The sequence below is a fragment of the Silene latifolia genome, chromosome 6, assembly GCF_048544455.1.
Source record: "Silene latifolia isolate original U9 population chromosome 6, ASM4854445v1, whole genome shotgun sequence".
Taxonomy (NCBI): Eukaryota; Viridiplantae; Streptophyta; class Magnoliopsida; order Caryophyllales; family Caryophyllaceae; genus Silene; species Silene latifolia.
The window spans coordinates 110,558,511-110,576,788 of NC_133531.1; positions in this window are offsets into that span (position 1 = coordinate 110,558,511).

Sequence of the window (18,278 nt, forward strand, 5' to 3'; positions counted from 1 at the left end):
TACCTCAACATTCTTCCCAATACTATCCTCAATTGTATCATCATCTAGCTCTCCACCAAAATCTCTCATCATGCAGATATTCTACCAACTTCTTACTTTCCTTAATTCCTCAAAACTCAAGACTAATCATGTTGTCCCGAAACTCCTATATAACCATTAACTAACATCCTCATGATTGGTGTCGCACATCTCGGTGACTCCTTACCTCTATATCACATAACTCCGGTCAACATTTTCTTAGTTTTACTCCCCTCATTCTTTTCTTTTTACACTCGACAAAAGTAATTAACCATTCAACTCCTTATTACTTCTTCCTAACGCTTTAGTCTTTGCAATTACCTTTTCGTTGCTCCAAAACTCAAATCTCACTATTTCATGTCGATATCATCTCACTCTTTCTTACCATGGATCTTCTTTTATTGTGCTATCACTCACACTTGCCACTAACCTATCCATAAAATCAACGTTCACTGTTCAAACAATTTCATGCCGTTAATTGCCCAAGGAAATCACATATTAGTTTCACCTCTTAATAAACCAAATCTCCCAAACTCACTCATTGTCTACAAGTCCACCTCGCGGCATGTCTCCATCTCAGTTCACTATAGACCACTATTCTCCATCCCTCTACAACAACTTTTCATTACAGATATTCCTAACCAACACAATCTAACCATCTCCCTCCATAATTCTTACACATCTCAAGTTGCTACTATCCACATCCTTCCTGTCACCCCTTTAGTCTCACATTCCTTACACTTACATTACTCCTTACTCACATCCACTTGCCTTTACATCACTCAAATTCGCGAATATATCACTCACCACGTCTCACCAAAACTTGCACCATGCCTCAATCGGCTCATCAATGTTCTTTTTGTCTTTCCACTTCTCAGCACAACCACATATAGCTCATCTCCTCCCACCAAACTCATACTCACCATAAGGTGCCACTCACCACCATAATATTGGGTAACTTACGCTTCAGGACCAACACATACGTAAAACAATACATAACGAAATAATTTAACACCTTTGAATTAAACATAATATCCAACGAAGTCAAAAGATAAGCATATGACCTAAAATAGGGGTCACTAGATCGAGTACAGGCCACTCGATCGAGTAAGTGACTTACTCGATCGAGTAGGTGAAGATCAGAAGCACGTAAAACAAATTAACAGGGCCACTCGATCGAGTAAGTGACGTACTCGATCGATTGCCCCCCTACTCGATCGAGTACCTACGCATTTCTAAGCACTGTCCAATTTTCGTAAAACAGCCATAACTCACTCATTTCTTGGTCGTTTTGGGCGTGTGACCTATCGTTAGAATCGTAAAAGGACAAGCTATCACCTACAATTGGAATCACATCAAAATTATTTATTCATCTCAAGTTATAATAGTTTAAAGACAACTTTGCTGTAATCAGACGACATAACTATTTGAGTTTTACTTCCAAACAGCTTAAACAGCAACCAAGCAAACAAAACTAGTCCAAAACTCATAAAACCAGTATTCATAATCATATGTTACTATTTTCAAAAGCCAAGCAACAACATTCATCATGCACATAGGTTATTTAACTTGTCAATCACGATTTACCCACATGCTTTTATTTTATAACTTTACGTACACAATAACATAATATACGACATAAAATCCCCTATTCACATGTTACTAACATCGCAATATTATAAAATCCATTACCCACATAAACATGTTCCACACATGAATTTCATATTTTTATGCAACTACTTACTTAATCTCTTCCAACCAATTCATCCATTACTGCTACACACTTCTTACCACATATACACATGAACAATAGTGGACAAGTACATAAACTTATCATACAACTTTATGCAAACAAAATATACGTATACTACACAACATTCCTATGCACATGTTATTATTATGCCACATTATGAATCATCCATCCTGCAACATCATCATTCATCACATATTATCACATATGAACTACTTCCTTTTTCTACCACATCATTCATCATTCTCATATGCTTTTCCTACAATTCCAACCAACATTGTAAACCAACTACCATGCAACATGCTTTCAATCAACAACAGTTCTATATACTTCACCAACCTTGCATTCACAATGTAACACCCCGTATTTTATTAAGTTGGATAAAATTCTTTTAATTGCTATTTTGAATTTAATTACATCATTTAACGATTTATATATATATGCTTAGCTAATTAATTAATTTCATCATAATTTGATACGTTAATTTTAATAATCATTAATAAGTTTATTTAAAGTTAGTTCGGGTTTATTGAAATTAGTTCATGAGTTTTATTTTGGACCTTGTATGTTTGACACCTTCCCATTTGGATATCTTTATAACAGGTTCAGGTTTTAAAAATTACAGGTTTTTACTATAATGAACCTATTACAAACATATCCATGCAGTTTTATTCTAGAATTACGTGTTTACTTTTCCGCAATATATGAGGGTGTCACACACAATCTCAACCTTTTACTCCAACATCCAACAATTACAACATACATCATCACATCCACATACGAACTAACAAGCATCACATACGACCTTGACATACACCCCCCATGTGACCGGTTCAAAATTGTAGGGCGAGTTCGCGACTTTAGGACGTCTCCCAAGCCTTTGCATTAGCTCCTACAACCTTTACCCCGGGTTCATTTTAATTGACTCTTTATATTCATTAGATTCATTGGTTACAGCTTTCAGGATCGTCGCTCTGATACCATTTGTAACACCCCCATACTCCAAGTGCCCTACCAGAACCACTTAAGGCATGGAAGTGCTACCATCTCGGTTACTCGAATCATGATAATCATAAGATAATAACGAAACAACATTAAATAATATAACTTTAGTGAAAGGTTACAACTGAAACCAAATACCAAAATACGATACATGTTCTCAAAACCAACTGTCTACTGAGTTAACTGAAATGTCTATAAAACTAGTAAAGCTACAGCGGAAGACTTCTATCATCAGACGGTGGCACATCCCAGCTATCCCAGTAACTCAACTCAAACCTGCTCACCATCCCCGAATGGATCACCGCAGGTTTTACAAAACAACAACCGGGGTCAGTACTAATCACACAACTTATATATATCAACAATACGACAAACACACAGCTTACACCGTCACACACACTCAATCACACCAGTCCCATCAATCTCAATCACCGATCGTCCACCTGGACCCGCCACACGATGGCGGACATGCAGCCGTACCCACCAAATCCCCGCTCCTCAAATTGAGCGATAACCCTGTCCATTAATGTGCACATCCCCTTCCGTGGCGGGTTCCACGAAGGGCGAAACTAGGGCGTGAAGCCTATCGTATTTTGGTATTTGGTTTCAGTTGTAACCTTTCACTAAAGTTATATTATTTAATGTTGTTTCGTTATTGTCTTATGATTATCATGCCTCGGGTAACCGAGATGGTAGCACTTCCATGCCTTAAGTGGTCCTGGTAGGGCACTTGGAGTACGGGGGTGTTACAGTTCCATCATAAGTTCTCATGGATGGGACGGTAAATTTCTTGGGGAGATCAATATTTGCAATTTCATCTGCAAAGGGTAAATCAGCGAAGCTGTCAACTTGTACTTCAGCCACAGGGTCTGGCACTCCAGGTATATTTTCTATTTTGTTGTGGAGTTTTTTGAATTTCCTGAAGCATAGCCATCATTATTGCTGCTTCAGTTTTGTTTGTTTCATCGTTGGGAATGATTTGGGTGCCGGATGAGGTATCCTTCTCCGGAGTTCCAAAATTGGAAAAGTCAATATTTTTGATAATGGATGAGAATGGGGTTCCTGGCTCGAATCTGGTCTTGGAGCCTGAAGCCTGATTTTCCAATTTTTTTCTCAGGTTAGACTCAGATTCCTTAAGCCTACTGATTTCAGCCTCTGCTTGGGCTGCCTTTTCTCGAATTGTCTCCAATTCTTTGATCTTAGCTAAGGCAGCCGCCAATTGTTGTTCTGGGGTGAGTTCTACCATTTTTGTATGTGAATATTAAATGAAGAATGGTAAAAGAAATTTTTTTTTTTTTTATTAACGAACTAGATGCCCCACGGTGGGCGCCAATTGTTTTAGCAGGATTTTCCCTGAAGGGATCCGGCTTGATTATTGAGTAATAAGGGTATCTAGTTCAATAAATTTAGAATAATAGTATGAGTAAATAACAAGGAAGAATTAAGTATAAATAATATTGTTTGTATTACTTTGATAAGCTGATCACAAACTCGTGTATACAATTGAATATTCAAGAAAGAGTAAGAGATAAATTGTAAATAATTGATTAATAATATATCCTTTACAATTGTTAGATCATGCTATTTATAGTTCTTCAGATGCTAACGTTGCATTCAACCTCAACGTTCCCCTTGATCATTGGAGTTGTTAGCTGGAAAATAGGGCACATTCCCTATTAATACGGTTGACTCGTTCTTCTTCAACAAACCGTTGTTCTTTTCCTCTTGCACGTTCTGATTTGCTAAGATTATGTGCTCTTTGTAGTTGGACTTGGTCTTCCATGAGAGTAGGACGTGGTTATTTGTTCATATAACTGTATTTCTTGTTTGTCAATTTAATCCAGCCTGCTTAAGTGTCCTGCCAGGCTATTCTGCACTTACCATCAGGCTTTTCTTCTAGGATTTAGTAGATTGCTTATCTTGTAGTACTCTTCATCTGCCAAATAGTAATTAGATTTGTCCGGTCCCTGGTTGCCCCAATCAGCCTAATAAGGTCAGGCTAAATTGGAGTCAGACCAGGCTAAATTGGGCCTAACACATACTCTTTTATCACCTGGTCGAAATGATAATTCCAACTCCGAGAAGCTTGCTTAAGTCCATAAATGGAACGCTTAAGCTTGCACACTTTCCTAGGATTTTCAGGATCTATGAAACCTTTGGGTTGCACCATGTACAACTCCTCCTCCAAATAACCGTTTAAGAAGGCGGTTTTCACATCCATTTGCCAAATTTCATAGTCATGAAAAGCGGCAATCGCTAAGATAATCCGAATGGAACGCAGCATAACTACGGGTGCAAAAATTTCATCATAATGCAATCCGTGCACTTGAGTGAAACCTTTTGCCACTAGTCGTGCCTTATAGGTATATGGTTGCGCGTCTACAGAATGCTTTATTTTGTAAAGCCATTTGCACTGTAGAGGTTTTACCTTATCAGGTAAATCAACAAGATCCCATACGTTATTCTCATACATGGAGTCCATCTCGGATTGCATGGCTTCAAGCCATAGCTTTGAGTCAGAACAGGTCATGGCACCTTTATAGGTAGCGGGTTCATTACTCTCTAGGAGCAAAACGTCATTCTCCTCGACCATACCAATGTATCTGTCTGGAGGATTAGAGACTCTACCCGACCTCCTAGGTTCCTGAGGAATATTAACCGTATCATCAGTTGGAGGAACAACTTCCTCCATCTGTTCCTCGGTTGTTGGTTCTTGAACCTCCGACAGCTCGAAGGTTCTATTACTTGTCTTGTTCTCGAGAAATTCTTTCTCTAAGAACTTTGCACTAGACTCAACAAAAACTCGATGTTCGGTAGGCGAATAGAAGTAATGACCAAACGTTCCTTTTGGATAACCAATAAAGTATGTCTTGACCGATCGCGGGCCGAGCTTATCCTCGTGTCTCCACTTGACATAAGCCTCGCAGCCCCAAACCCAAATAAAGGACAAGTTAGGGACCGTTCCCTTCCACATTTCATATGGAGTCTTGTCGACAGCTTTAGTCGGACTTCGGTTAAGTATAAGAGCAGCTGACAAAAGAGCAAAACCCCATAATGAATCAGGTACTACCATGTGACTCATCATGGATCGAACCATATCAAGTAATGTTCGATTTCTTCGTTCGGACACACCGCGTTCCAGGTGGAGTTAACTGTAAAACGATTCCACGGTCTTTAAGGTGTTGATCAAACTCATTTGAAAGATATTCACATCCCCGATCTGAACGGAGTTCTTTAACCATTCTTCCCAGTTGGTTCTCAACCTTATTCTGGTATTCCTTGAATTTTTCAAAGGACTCACTTTTATGCTTCATTAAGTAGACATATCTGTATCTACTCAAATCGTCCGTGAAAGTGATGAAATATCTATAGCCATCTCTAGCGGTAATTGACATAGGTCCACATACATCAGTATGTATGAGTCCTAATAGGTCACTAGCGCGCATTCCAACACCTTTGAAGGAAATTCGAGTCATTTTTCCGATAAGACATGATTCACACGTGCCAAATGTAGAAAAATCGAATGCGGGAATAGTCCCATTCTCGACGAGTTTCTTTACACGTTTTTCATTTATGTGTCCCATTCGACAATGCCATAGATAAGTTTGATCTTTGTCACCAACCTTTAATTTCTTATTATTCACGTGTAATATTTCTGTGGTTTGATCTAAGATGTAAATTCCATTCATGGAAACTGCTTTGCCATAAACCATTTCATTCAAAGAGAAAATACAGCTATTATCCTTTATTGAAAATGTAAAACCGTATTTATCAAGTACGGAAACAGAAATAATGTTCTTAGATAAACTGGGTACATAGAAACAGTTATATAAATATAACTCAAAACCACTAGGGAGTTGGATTACGTATGTTCCCTTTGAGACTGCAGCAACTCTAGCTCCATTCCCAACTCGCAGGTCCACATCACCCTTTCCGAGAGGTGTGATGTTTTTTAGGCCCTGCAAATGATTACACAGATGAGAACCACAACCAGTATCAAGTACCCAAGTTCCGAAACTTGCATGGTTAATCTCAATCATATGAATATAAGATGACATGCCAACAGGAGTGACTCGGCCTGCTTTTATGTCCTCACGGTACACGGGACAGTTCCTCCTCCAATGTCCAGTCTTGTGACAATAGTGGCACTCAATGTCACCGCCCTTGCTCTTTGCCTTGCCTTGTGAGCCACTAGTCTCACCAGGCCCACTCTTACCGTTTCCTGGCTTCTTAAACTTTGGCTTTCCTACAGTTAGGTCGCCGGGAGCTTTGCCCTTACCCTTATTCTTGTTGGAAATCATGAGAACATCTTGCTTCATGCTCCCACTCAATTTCATATCCTTCTCGGTCTGTACGAGAAGTGAGTGTAGCTCATGAGGACTTTTCTTCATGTCATTCATGTAGTTATTTGCCCTGAAAAGGGCAAAACCATCATAAAGTGAATGAAGCATACGGTCAATGACTATGCTCTCACTGATTTTGCAATCAAGCGCCTCCAATTTCTCGACATTCTCAATTATGTTAAGAATGTGTGGGTTAACCGGTTGGCCCTTCTGGAGTTTCGCATCAAAGAAGCGACAGGTATGCTCATAAGTAACGATTCTCGGTGCTTTTGAGAACTCATTAGTGAGCGTGGTGAAAATCTTGTTTGCACCTTGGGCAATGAAGCGTCTCTGCAAATTGGTTTCCATTGCAAATATGAGTACGTTCTTTATCGCACCCGCTTCCATGACGAAGTCACTATAATCAAGTGACTCGTTAACTCCTGCATTGGGGCCTGGGTTTACCGGTATTGGCTCGATTAAGTACTTGAGCTTACCGTCGCCAAAAGCGACATTCCGTAATGATGCCTCCCGATCCGCAAAGTTGGACCCATCATTCTTCGATCGAGTGAACTGATTCATGTGGTCCATGAAAGCTTTCAGCCAGGACTCGCGTCCAAGTGTGGCACTTGGCATTGGGATTTCGTTATTTCCAGCCATTTGTTGTAACAGTATTATCAAAATAAAACGTATTGTACACTGCGAAAAGAAGAAAAATATAATAAGCATTCTCATCGTTATGATTTTATTCTGATGCAATACTGTTATAACGCGAAGACTCAAGCATTTATACAATTGACGTCCCTCAAGAATTATAAAATGATTCCAAGACTCAATTATCTGTAAATTGATAAGCCAACCTTTTGCCTAATTCTACTTTTAGAATTCTTGGTCGATAAATTTCTGTAAATTCTATCTATAGTCCATCATAATCACGAGAAACTCTTCGGATTATAATGTTGAGGCAAACTAAGTCAACACAAACTACTTACCCAACGTAGAAGGGGTCATATGGAGAGTAAGGTCCTATATGCCTACCGACGAAGAAGGGATTCATAGTTGTTTGCCCTTATAAAGACTATTCTCAATTTCAGTTTTAGAGGAAGATCCCATCAACTTTATTTTAATTCATTTTAAGTGAACTAATATCTAGCATGCGTGAATGAATAAACTAAGATGATGGCTTAAAATGTGTGACATCTGTATGTCTATGAAAACTAACTTTCAATCTATATGAGTCAATTTTCATGCATATTAGGTGGTTTGGTTTAGGCGGAATATGATACACTAACTATCATGTGATTGAAAAGCAATAAGAATGGTAAAACGTAAAACAAAAAAAAGTCCTAGTGTGGCCTATCTACCAAAATGAACATAAATACAACTTTGGAATCTATCCTTGGACCCGAGAAGCTTGTCTTGATGTTCCATCTTGGTCCATGTAGCGGGAGTGAGCAATCCAATCTCCATCTTTAGTCTTCTCAAAATTATAATTTAAAAATTACATAATAAACCTATTTACATTCTAATTTCAAAACCATAATATAAAAGAAAACCAAACGGAGATACGAGATCTCAAATTACATTAAAATTATGTTTCCATCATTACGAAAACATAATTAACTAAGGCCACACTAGGTATTACAAATTACAACCGATTGCAAAAATACGTAAATAAAACCATTCAACGATTCATTCAACTAAATAAAAAGCATCAACTAATAAAATAAACATTCAAGACATAATTCCTTAATTATGTAGAGTAATTTATCCAAACCACCTATTTAAATGATCAAATTATGTGACAATTCCTCAATTACTCACAATAATTTTAATCTTAATACATATTAATCTTGTAATATAAATTAATCCAACATTATTTTAAACCTCTTTAAAATAATTAGGTATCTCAAATATGTGAACTTTTTCACAACAAACAATCATACATTATTGAAATAATGTATAATTTTATTGGCCAAAAACTAACAAAACAAAAAAAAAATTCTTTTTGATTGCTCTCGGCAAAACAAGAAAAGAACCAGATTTTTTTTTTCAGCTCGGCTAAATGAAAAAAAAACAGAAACTTTTTTTTTCTCGGCAAAAGCTCAAAACCGAAAAAAAAAACAGTTTTTTTTTTTATTAAGAACTCACGGCATATCAGCCGTTTCATGCTTACTTTTCTCGGAAAAATTATGTGGACAAAAAGTTTAATGTTGCTAATATAACATGATTGACATAAACATCATCTATTAATTTAAACATGGATTCAAACTTCATAATTCAATTTAACCTCTTAAAATGAATATCCAAATTATGACAAAATCGATTATCCGTATATATGATTCATCACAATTGATTTGAATATGATTAAATTAACTTCTATGCCAAAACTATATAGCAAAAACAATTTATCAACAATGAAACAATTTCCATTTCCATTTTAATTTAATCCTCATTAAATCAAACATCTAAAAATTCATCATATAATCATTTTAACTTATTAAAATAACAATATGAATAAATCAAAATGGAAACAAAACAACAAAAAGCAAAAAAACTTTCGGCAAAAATAAACCTCACGGCAAAAAAAATTCTCGGCCGAAACCCTTTTTTTTCGATTCTTCAAAAATTGTTTAAATCCATTTATGAAATTCATCAAAAATAATTTCGTGGCCTTGGCTCTGATACCACTTGTAGGAAATATCGGTATACTTCCTTTAAGATTATTAGGATTATAACAAAATTATGATTATGAAAACTAGTCATAAATGAAATTTACATAAATAAAAAGAAGAGATTAATAATCAACCTTTGGTTCTAGCAAATATGGTCTAAGAACAATATAGAATTGATATTCTCCTATTAGTTGCACCCAAGATGCTCCGAGAAATGCCCCTCAAATTGCTAGAATGAGATCCCCAAATTTTACTAATTAATTTAGGGTTTTTTGTGTTTTGTTTGATGAGAGAATATTAGGTCAAAAATTAGGTTAGAAAAATGAGTCCACTCCTCCCTTAAAACCGTGTGAGGGAGTGAAATAGGGTAGATTTTTCTTTCCTATTTTTCGGCCAATCCAACCGAAAAATAAGAGGAATTATCTTCTTATTTTCGGTTTTTCAACCTACCAAAAATAATGAGATTAAATCTTCTTATTTTGGTAGTTTACAAAATGTATATAAAGTGTATTATTTATAAATTGTCATTTATTTTATTCCGTATTAATAAGTCTACACACAACAGCTTGCAGTCGATTTATTAATACCGGTCAGTAATAATTTATTATGACAATCTCGTATAATATATACTTTAATTATAAATATCGCATATTTATAATTAGCTAATTAAAGATAACCGATTACGTTTAATTACGAATTAACATCTTAATTCGTTTAAGCTAACATTATATACATTAATTAAATATAACAGGTTATATTCAATTTACGAATTTGACAGTTAATTCGTCTCAGCTAATATTATTTAATTATATTAAATAATCGTCTCATCATCACATTGACTAACTGTTTAGTCAAATACATGGACTAACCTTTTAGTCATATAAGGCATCAATGTGATTACATTTCCATAATCACATCTCTCAAACACATCCTTTAGGTGTGACTTTTAGGGACCAGTTGATCACCGTCATCAATATGATAATAACGTCAAACTTTCTAGCACGCCAACCGTTATTAAGTAATCGTTAATCAACTGATAAAATACGAAGTATACCCTTGTGAACCTATAAGAGATTTATAAATATTATCACACTAATTGTGGAGGACACAAGCTTCAACAGTTGCTCACGTCGCTCGTGTCAGGCATCTTGGAAACTGGATAAGAGATCGACGACGAATCAAAACACGATCGACCACTCTAGCACACTTACTCATAAAACGTTTGACTAGTGAAGTGGGAGTGTGCCACTTTGTGTCAAGTGAGTTTTGGAAGAAATGACAACGTTTAAAAATGTTGATCCTAGTTAACCATAGTGTAGTTGTAGGAGTGGACTCGAAGTGAGGTTTTGAAATGAGCTTAGGCCCGAATTTTGACTTGACAAACGGACAGTGTTTTGACAGGTCTTGCGCTAATATTGGGCCTAATTTGGAAATTTACATCTTAAAAAGGATTTTGATTTTTTTTTTTACAGAAAATCGTCATGGTTTTGTTTAGGAATGGTGATCACATATGGTACAAGCACTTATACAGGCATTATAACGGGATGCTGAGTGCATTTAAAAGGGTTTTGGTTTAAAGGGTGGGTTGCCATACCGAACAATCAAACCCGGGGTCTGTGGAGAGGCTCGTACCAAACATGAGTAAGGCCGATTCCTAGTCCATTTCCTCGAGTAGTGAAGGTCCTTGATACAAACAAGAGTAAGTACCATGGTATAGATGACGTCAATTCCTATCCATCCTTAGGCCCAAATAAGAATTTGGACCGTCTAGACGGGACAATTGGTCGCCACCAATTTATTTTGGAAAATTGGAAACCGTTTGAATACCTCGTGTCATGTCAAGACACAAAGTAGTGACATGAACACCAAGAACTCGTTACCCTTAGCATTCTATGTCTAGAATGACTCTCGTGGATGCCAATGAACACGGATGTTCACAGAGATTTGGAGTAAGGGGTGAGGGTACGTATTAGGAAGCTCTTTTGATCGAACACCTAATATCGCCCGCCTCGATAGCGGCCTCTACTAATGATTAGGGAAGTTATTCAGACTCGATATGTTGTTGATTATATGCATGCAATGCAACATCCAATGTTTTAATCCTAACATGTGAAGAATTAGACTAAGTCGGTTATCACGTAATTTAACATACAATTGGGTCGAAGTGGAAATTTAATGTTGATTACATGTGGGCATACAAATGAATAATAAAGAATACAACAATAATTGAAAATACAATAAATTACAAAGGATTGATTGATTTATGTCAAAAATACATCTAAAACGGATGGTTTAGAAAAAGAAAGAATAAATACATACACGAACAGATTAAGGGTAATAATACGATTAGTAGTTAATTAAATAGGTAATTAATAAACTAGATCAAAGCAGAAACGGGAATTCAGGGACAGAAATCAACCGGGAACAGGCGCAGCAGAGCTGCGTCCCTTGGAAAAGGCGCAGCAGTCGCTGCGTCTGTTCCTGGGTTGAGTTTTGGTTGTGAAGCCGGAACTGCGAATTGTTAGTATTTATGGGTGATTTTATTGATTGATTATATTATTTGACTCAGATGAAAGTGATTAAATACATTATTTACATGTGATTGAGTCATAAAAACAGTAAAACATGGATGAAACTAATTAATACAAACTAATTACAAGATACAAGATTAATTAATGAATTTAATAAACTAATTAGGTTAAATTAGAGACGAATTAATTACGATGAAAATAATAAACAGATGAGAATATATCAAGGATCGAATTCCAGAGACTCAAAATGAATGAATCGAATCTCTAAAAATCGAATTGATTTTAATGACGAAAACCCGCAAATATGAGTTATAAGGGATTTAAGTCGAGAATTTAATGATGAATTAAATATTAATGAATTATTTACATGTTAAAATAATCAGACTAAAAATTATCGTGTTTAAAGAACAATGAACAAACGAAGAAAACGAAACAAACAGACGACAAAAGACGAAGGAAGAAGAAAGGAAGCAGGAACTGCGGCAGCCTCAGGAAGAGGCGCAGTAGGTGTTGCGTCCTTTCGAAGAGGCGCAGCAGTTGCTGCGTCCTTTCTCGACGTTTGTCTCCTGATAATCCGTAAAAAGGGTTTAAAACAAGGGTTTACAAATCGGTTTTTAAACGTGTTTTCGACATAAATCTTACATTAATGATACAAAAATAAAGAACAATAAATAAAATAGGGATTTACAACCTCAGACTTACATGTTTGACGAAACGAGATGAACTAAGTTAACGTTTAGTGATGCTCGACTCGAATGTACGACGAAAGTGCCCTCTAGGTGGAAAACGAATAAAGTTGATTAAAGTTGATTATTGTGGAGTTGGTCAAATTTGTCGATCATGCAAAATGAGGCTGGTACTCAGAAAGATCCGAGCTTACGTGGTCGAAAGTTCAAGCACGTAGACTCCAAAAAGTAAGAACGTGGTCTAGAATGCAAAGGGAGAAGAGAAGGGCGGACACTCGCGTGAGAAATATGTGAGACCGAAGGTCTCTATTTATATTAATCACACGGAGGAAATTAGGGTTTTCGGAGAAACTTTGGAAGTGAATCTCAAAACGATACGAAAAATACGCAGAAAAGGACTTGGGAAGAGACGCAGCAGGCACTGCGTCTCTTGGAAGAGGCGCAGCACCTGCTGCGTCCTTTCCCAAATGGTTTCCTCCTGCAGAAGAAAGATTTCCGTGTTTCAATTATGGAATAACGGATTAATCTTATTTTCCTTAATATTTTGTATGAATATTACGGGAAATATCTTACCAAAGATTAAAAGATCGGAAAATATGGAATACTAATATCCGGAACATTCCAGAACATTCTGACCCGTCATTTTAAACGGTTATTAGAAAATGAAGGCGGTTTTAGACCCGGACTCCAAATGTACTCTAATTACTGCCAAAACGACCGTATCGGCGCATACATGACAATCAAGAGGTAGACACAAGTGTTTGAGTAATCACTTGACGATAAACATACGAACTGTCACAAATCGTTCCGCGTATCAAACATGCGGCCCAATCATCACCGGGTGGTTTGCGGGAGGTGCCGAAATGAAGTATCTACACCATGAAAAGATTTACCGGAGAAGAATTGTGGCGTTATATGAAATAGAGACTGATCACCAGTTGTTAAATGCAGAGGATCTTTGTAGACGGATGAAGAAGTCACTTCCGGCATGATTATCGATCAAAAATTGCAGCAGAATGTTCGATTGATCGGAAAATTAGGAATGAAAACCTAATTAGAAACGATTATAATCAAATCGCAGAAGATAACCGGAAGAATTCAATGTTTTTTGTGAATTTTCTGATTAAAAATCAAGAGAAATTAAAATGACGGAAAAATTAGGTTTTCAATTGTGGAAAACAAAAGAAATCAGAAGAATGATGATCATAAAGAAGATGATCAAGTGAAAAACGCCAGAATCGAACAATTGGCGATTGATACCATGTAGAATTCTAGGTTATTCCATAAAAAATAGGCATGGAAGTCATTGATGAACAAGAAAAGCTCAATAAATATCTAGGTGAAAACACAAGCTAAATAAAAGTGGATTATTATTGATATGTGAAAATGAGAAAATGAAGTTGTTAACTTACAGGAGTTGTTACATCCTTTATTTATAGGGTTATTTTACACCAATCACTACTACAAATACAGGCAACTACAACGGCCCTTTAACAACGTTTATTCACGAAAATCATCATAAGACGTTGTTGAATGGAAGGCGCGAATTTTACCAAACTTAATTACAACGGTTCTGTGTTGTTAACCGTTGTTATTGGTTTTAACAACGGGTCATACTTTCAAAACCGTTGTAAATATTAAAACTAATAACAATGGTTGAATCTGTAATACATTTTAACCGTTGTTAATAATTTGGCGCAAAATTAGTGAAAAGTAATTACAACGGTTTTTTTATAACCCGTTGTTATTAGGTTGTAACAACGGTTGTATACTGAATAACCGTTGTTATTAATGTAATGCAAATCTTAAGAACAACAGATTGCTTTATTCTGCTATACGCTACAAAACACAAACACAAGCTAATACTGCTACTATACACAAATATCATCCTCCATTCCTCCCTGATCGTCTCCTTGTCTTCATCTCCGTCACTGTTGCCACCGTCTTCTCTCCCTCATCGTCTTTATTAATCAGGTATATATTTTTCTTAGCAACGCTTATAGATATAGGATTGTATGTCGATTATTTTTGAATTTGTGAATTTTTTTGGTTATTATCTAATTTGTTGATAATTTAGCTTTATTGCTTTCCTGAATTTCGTTTATTTGTTTGCCTATTATTGGATTTTCTGAATTAGTTGCCTATATATTACGAATGTATGTAGAAAAATGACTCGAACTTGGATGATTGATGCAAATATGAGTGACCGCAACTATAAGGATGGTTTAGCTGAATTTTATAAAGTCGTTTCGAACAATTTGAAAGGTTCTTCTAGTATTGCATGTCCTTGTGAAAGATGTGGTAATATTAGCTATATGGCTTTTCCGGACGTTAAAATACACCTAGAAAAGTGGAGATTTAGTTGATCCTATACACGTTAGATTTTTCATGGGGAACCATTAGAGGACGAGAATAGATCTGAAGAAGATGATGTTGAGGTACACAAAAGGCTAACTGATGATCCTGAGTTTGCCGAGTTTTTTGAGTTGGAAGAGTTGGAAGCAGAGAAGTTGAATGTTGGGTCTATAGATAATGAAGAGAATGATGATGAGTCGAATGCTTTTGAAGATGTAGGTGATGACACTAGTAATTGGGATGACCTTAACAACATGTATGAGAAGTTGTGTGAGTCTGAAGCACCTCTGTATCCTGGTTGTAAGTTCACAAAAATGTCGGTTGTGGTGAAGTTGCATAATATCAAGGGGGCAAATAGGGTGAGTGACACGTGTTTCACTAGTTTTTTAGCCTTGATAAAGGAATTGCTTCCAGATGGTAATGTTCTACCTGTTAAGACATATGAGGCGAAAAAACTAATAAGAGGAGTGGGTATGAAACGTGAGAAAATACATGCATGTCCAAATGATTGCATATTGTATCGGAAATTATATCAAAACTTAACCAATTGCCCTAAATGTTTGGAGTGGCGTTATAAGGAAAAGGAAGGGATCCCGGCTAAGGTGTTGTGGTATTTTCCAGTGATACCAAGATTCATAAGGATTTATGCGAATCCCAATGATTCAAAAATGTTAACTTGGCAAGAAACAGGAAGAATAAATGATGAAAAGCTAAGACACCCGGCAGATGGTATGCAATGGAAATCGTTCGACGCTAAGTATCCTGAGTTCGGCAATGATCCTAGAAACTTACGTCTAGCGCTGTCCACTGATGGAATGAACCCACACGGAAACATGAGTAGCCAACATAGTACTTGGCCAATAGTGTTGGCTATTTATAACTTACCTCCATATGTGTGCATGAAAAGAAAGTATTTGATGTTGTCGTTGTTAATTTTTGGCCCTAAACAACCTTGGAAATGATATAGATGTCTATTTGGAACCTCTTCTAGATGATTTGCGAATGTTGTGGGATAGTGGGATAGAAGTATTTGATGCATATAAGAACAAAACTTTCAATTTAAGAGCGATGTTATTGTGTACAATATCTGACTATCCGGCTTATGGCGACCTTTCTGGGCACACAGTTCATGGGAAAGAGGCTTGTCCATTGTGTAGGGAGGATATCGAGTCTGAATACTTGAAGTCTTCTCGTAAGTATGTGTATATGGGAAATAGGAGGTTCTTGTATCATGACCATTGTTATCGCAAGATGCAGAAAGCGTTCAATGGAAGACAAGAACTTCGTTAACCTCCTAGAATTTTGAGTGGGCATGAAGTTTATCAGAAAGTAAAGCATACACTACAATAAATCCTGTTTTGGGCGACTACGTTTGGCGACTGAAATCAGTCGCTAAAACGAAAATGGCAACTGAAATTGGTCGCCAGAGCACTGTAGCAACACTTAGTCGTCAATTGGAAATCAGGCGACTGAAGTCAGTCGCTAAAATTGGCGACTGACAAAGTAGTCGCCAAATTGGCGACTGAAAGGTAAAGTAGTCGCCAAAATGGCGACTGAAATCAGTCACCCTTCTTGATATTCAGTCGCCAAATTGGCGACTACTTTGCCTTCAGTCGCCAATTTGGCGACTACTTTCAGTCGCCTAGTAGTCGCCTTTGGCACTGGCATATCAGGAGGTTTTTTTTTGGGTGCTCTGTTTTCGCGACTGAAAGTAGTCGCCAAAATTACATTTCAGTCGCCATTTCCACTGTAATTTTGGTATGAAAATTCGGTTTTTCATACTATCCAATCCTTTTCATTGCTCGTACCTGCATTTCTATTACTATAACACCAACTTGAGCAAATCAAACTCACAACACAACATAAATGAAACACCAATAACCAAATCTCGTATATAAAATGAGAATAAACCAAGTTAACAAGTTACCAACAAATCCTCATCAAACCAAATCCGTCACAAGTCTAACTAACACTACCATGTTCTTAAGTTTTGGGAAAGGGGCACATAAGTCAAGCACAAGGAAAAAAAGCACCCGCGCCAAAACCACCTCCTCCGGATGGATCATTAGGATCTTGCCATTGGGGACGGGGACCGGAGTTGCACGAACTGAAGAAGGCTTCCATCTGGTCGAACTTTGCTTTCATTTCCCGCATTTGTTGATCCCTTTCGGCGTTTAGGCGCCTTTCTTTGGCATTTTGGCGCCTTTCTTCATCAAGTTGTGCTTGTAAGACACTTACAATTCCCGGCTCATAAGTTTGTTTGGACTTTGAAGAAGTCCTTTCTTTTGGCGCCTTGAAGAAAACTCCATGAGCTTCTCCGGTTCCATACATCGAGCCCTTTTTGTACCCCTCAACCAAGTCAAACCAAATATCATTATCGGGCCTATCGGGGGTGTTCTCTTTTTCACGCAAAAAAGCATCCTACAAGTCAAACCAAATATCATTATAGGTTATTTTTTCATGAAAAATTTACCTATAATATATAATGTTATTAAGGGAAATTGACTAATTAAATGAAACTTACATGTAATTCCTTGTCTTTCGCCTTAGCCCAATGCCCAATACCCTTATCATCAACCTTGCTATGCGTGTCTGCAAAGAGCTCGGGAGCCGTCATCTCTACCTTACCTTTTCTCTTCCCCTTCTAAAAACAAACAAAGCATAAATTCATGGTTTTCACGGTTAAATTTTTTTTAATAATAATCTAAGGTGTTGTTATGTATACTTACTCCCAAAACATGATCCAAGAAAGAACGAGATCCCCCGTAGTGAGTAGCCTCAACAATGCCTTCTTTCTTTCCTCCTCTTTTGTTGAGTGAACCTCGCTCCGACTTGATCTTAAATTCCGGGGTTTCACGTTTCTTCATTAGACCTTCATATGCATCACCTAAAATTCAAAATAGTGTTAGAAAAAATAAAATGGTCACATAAATTTATTA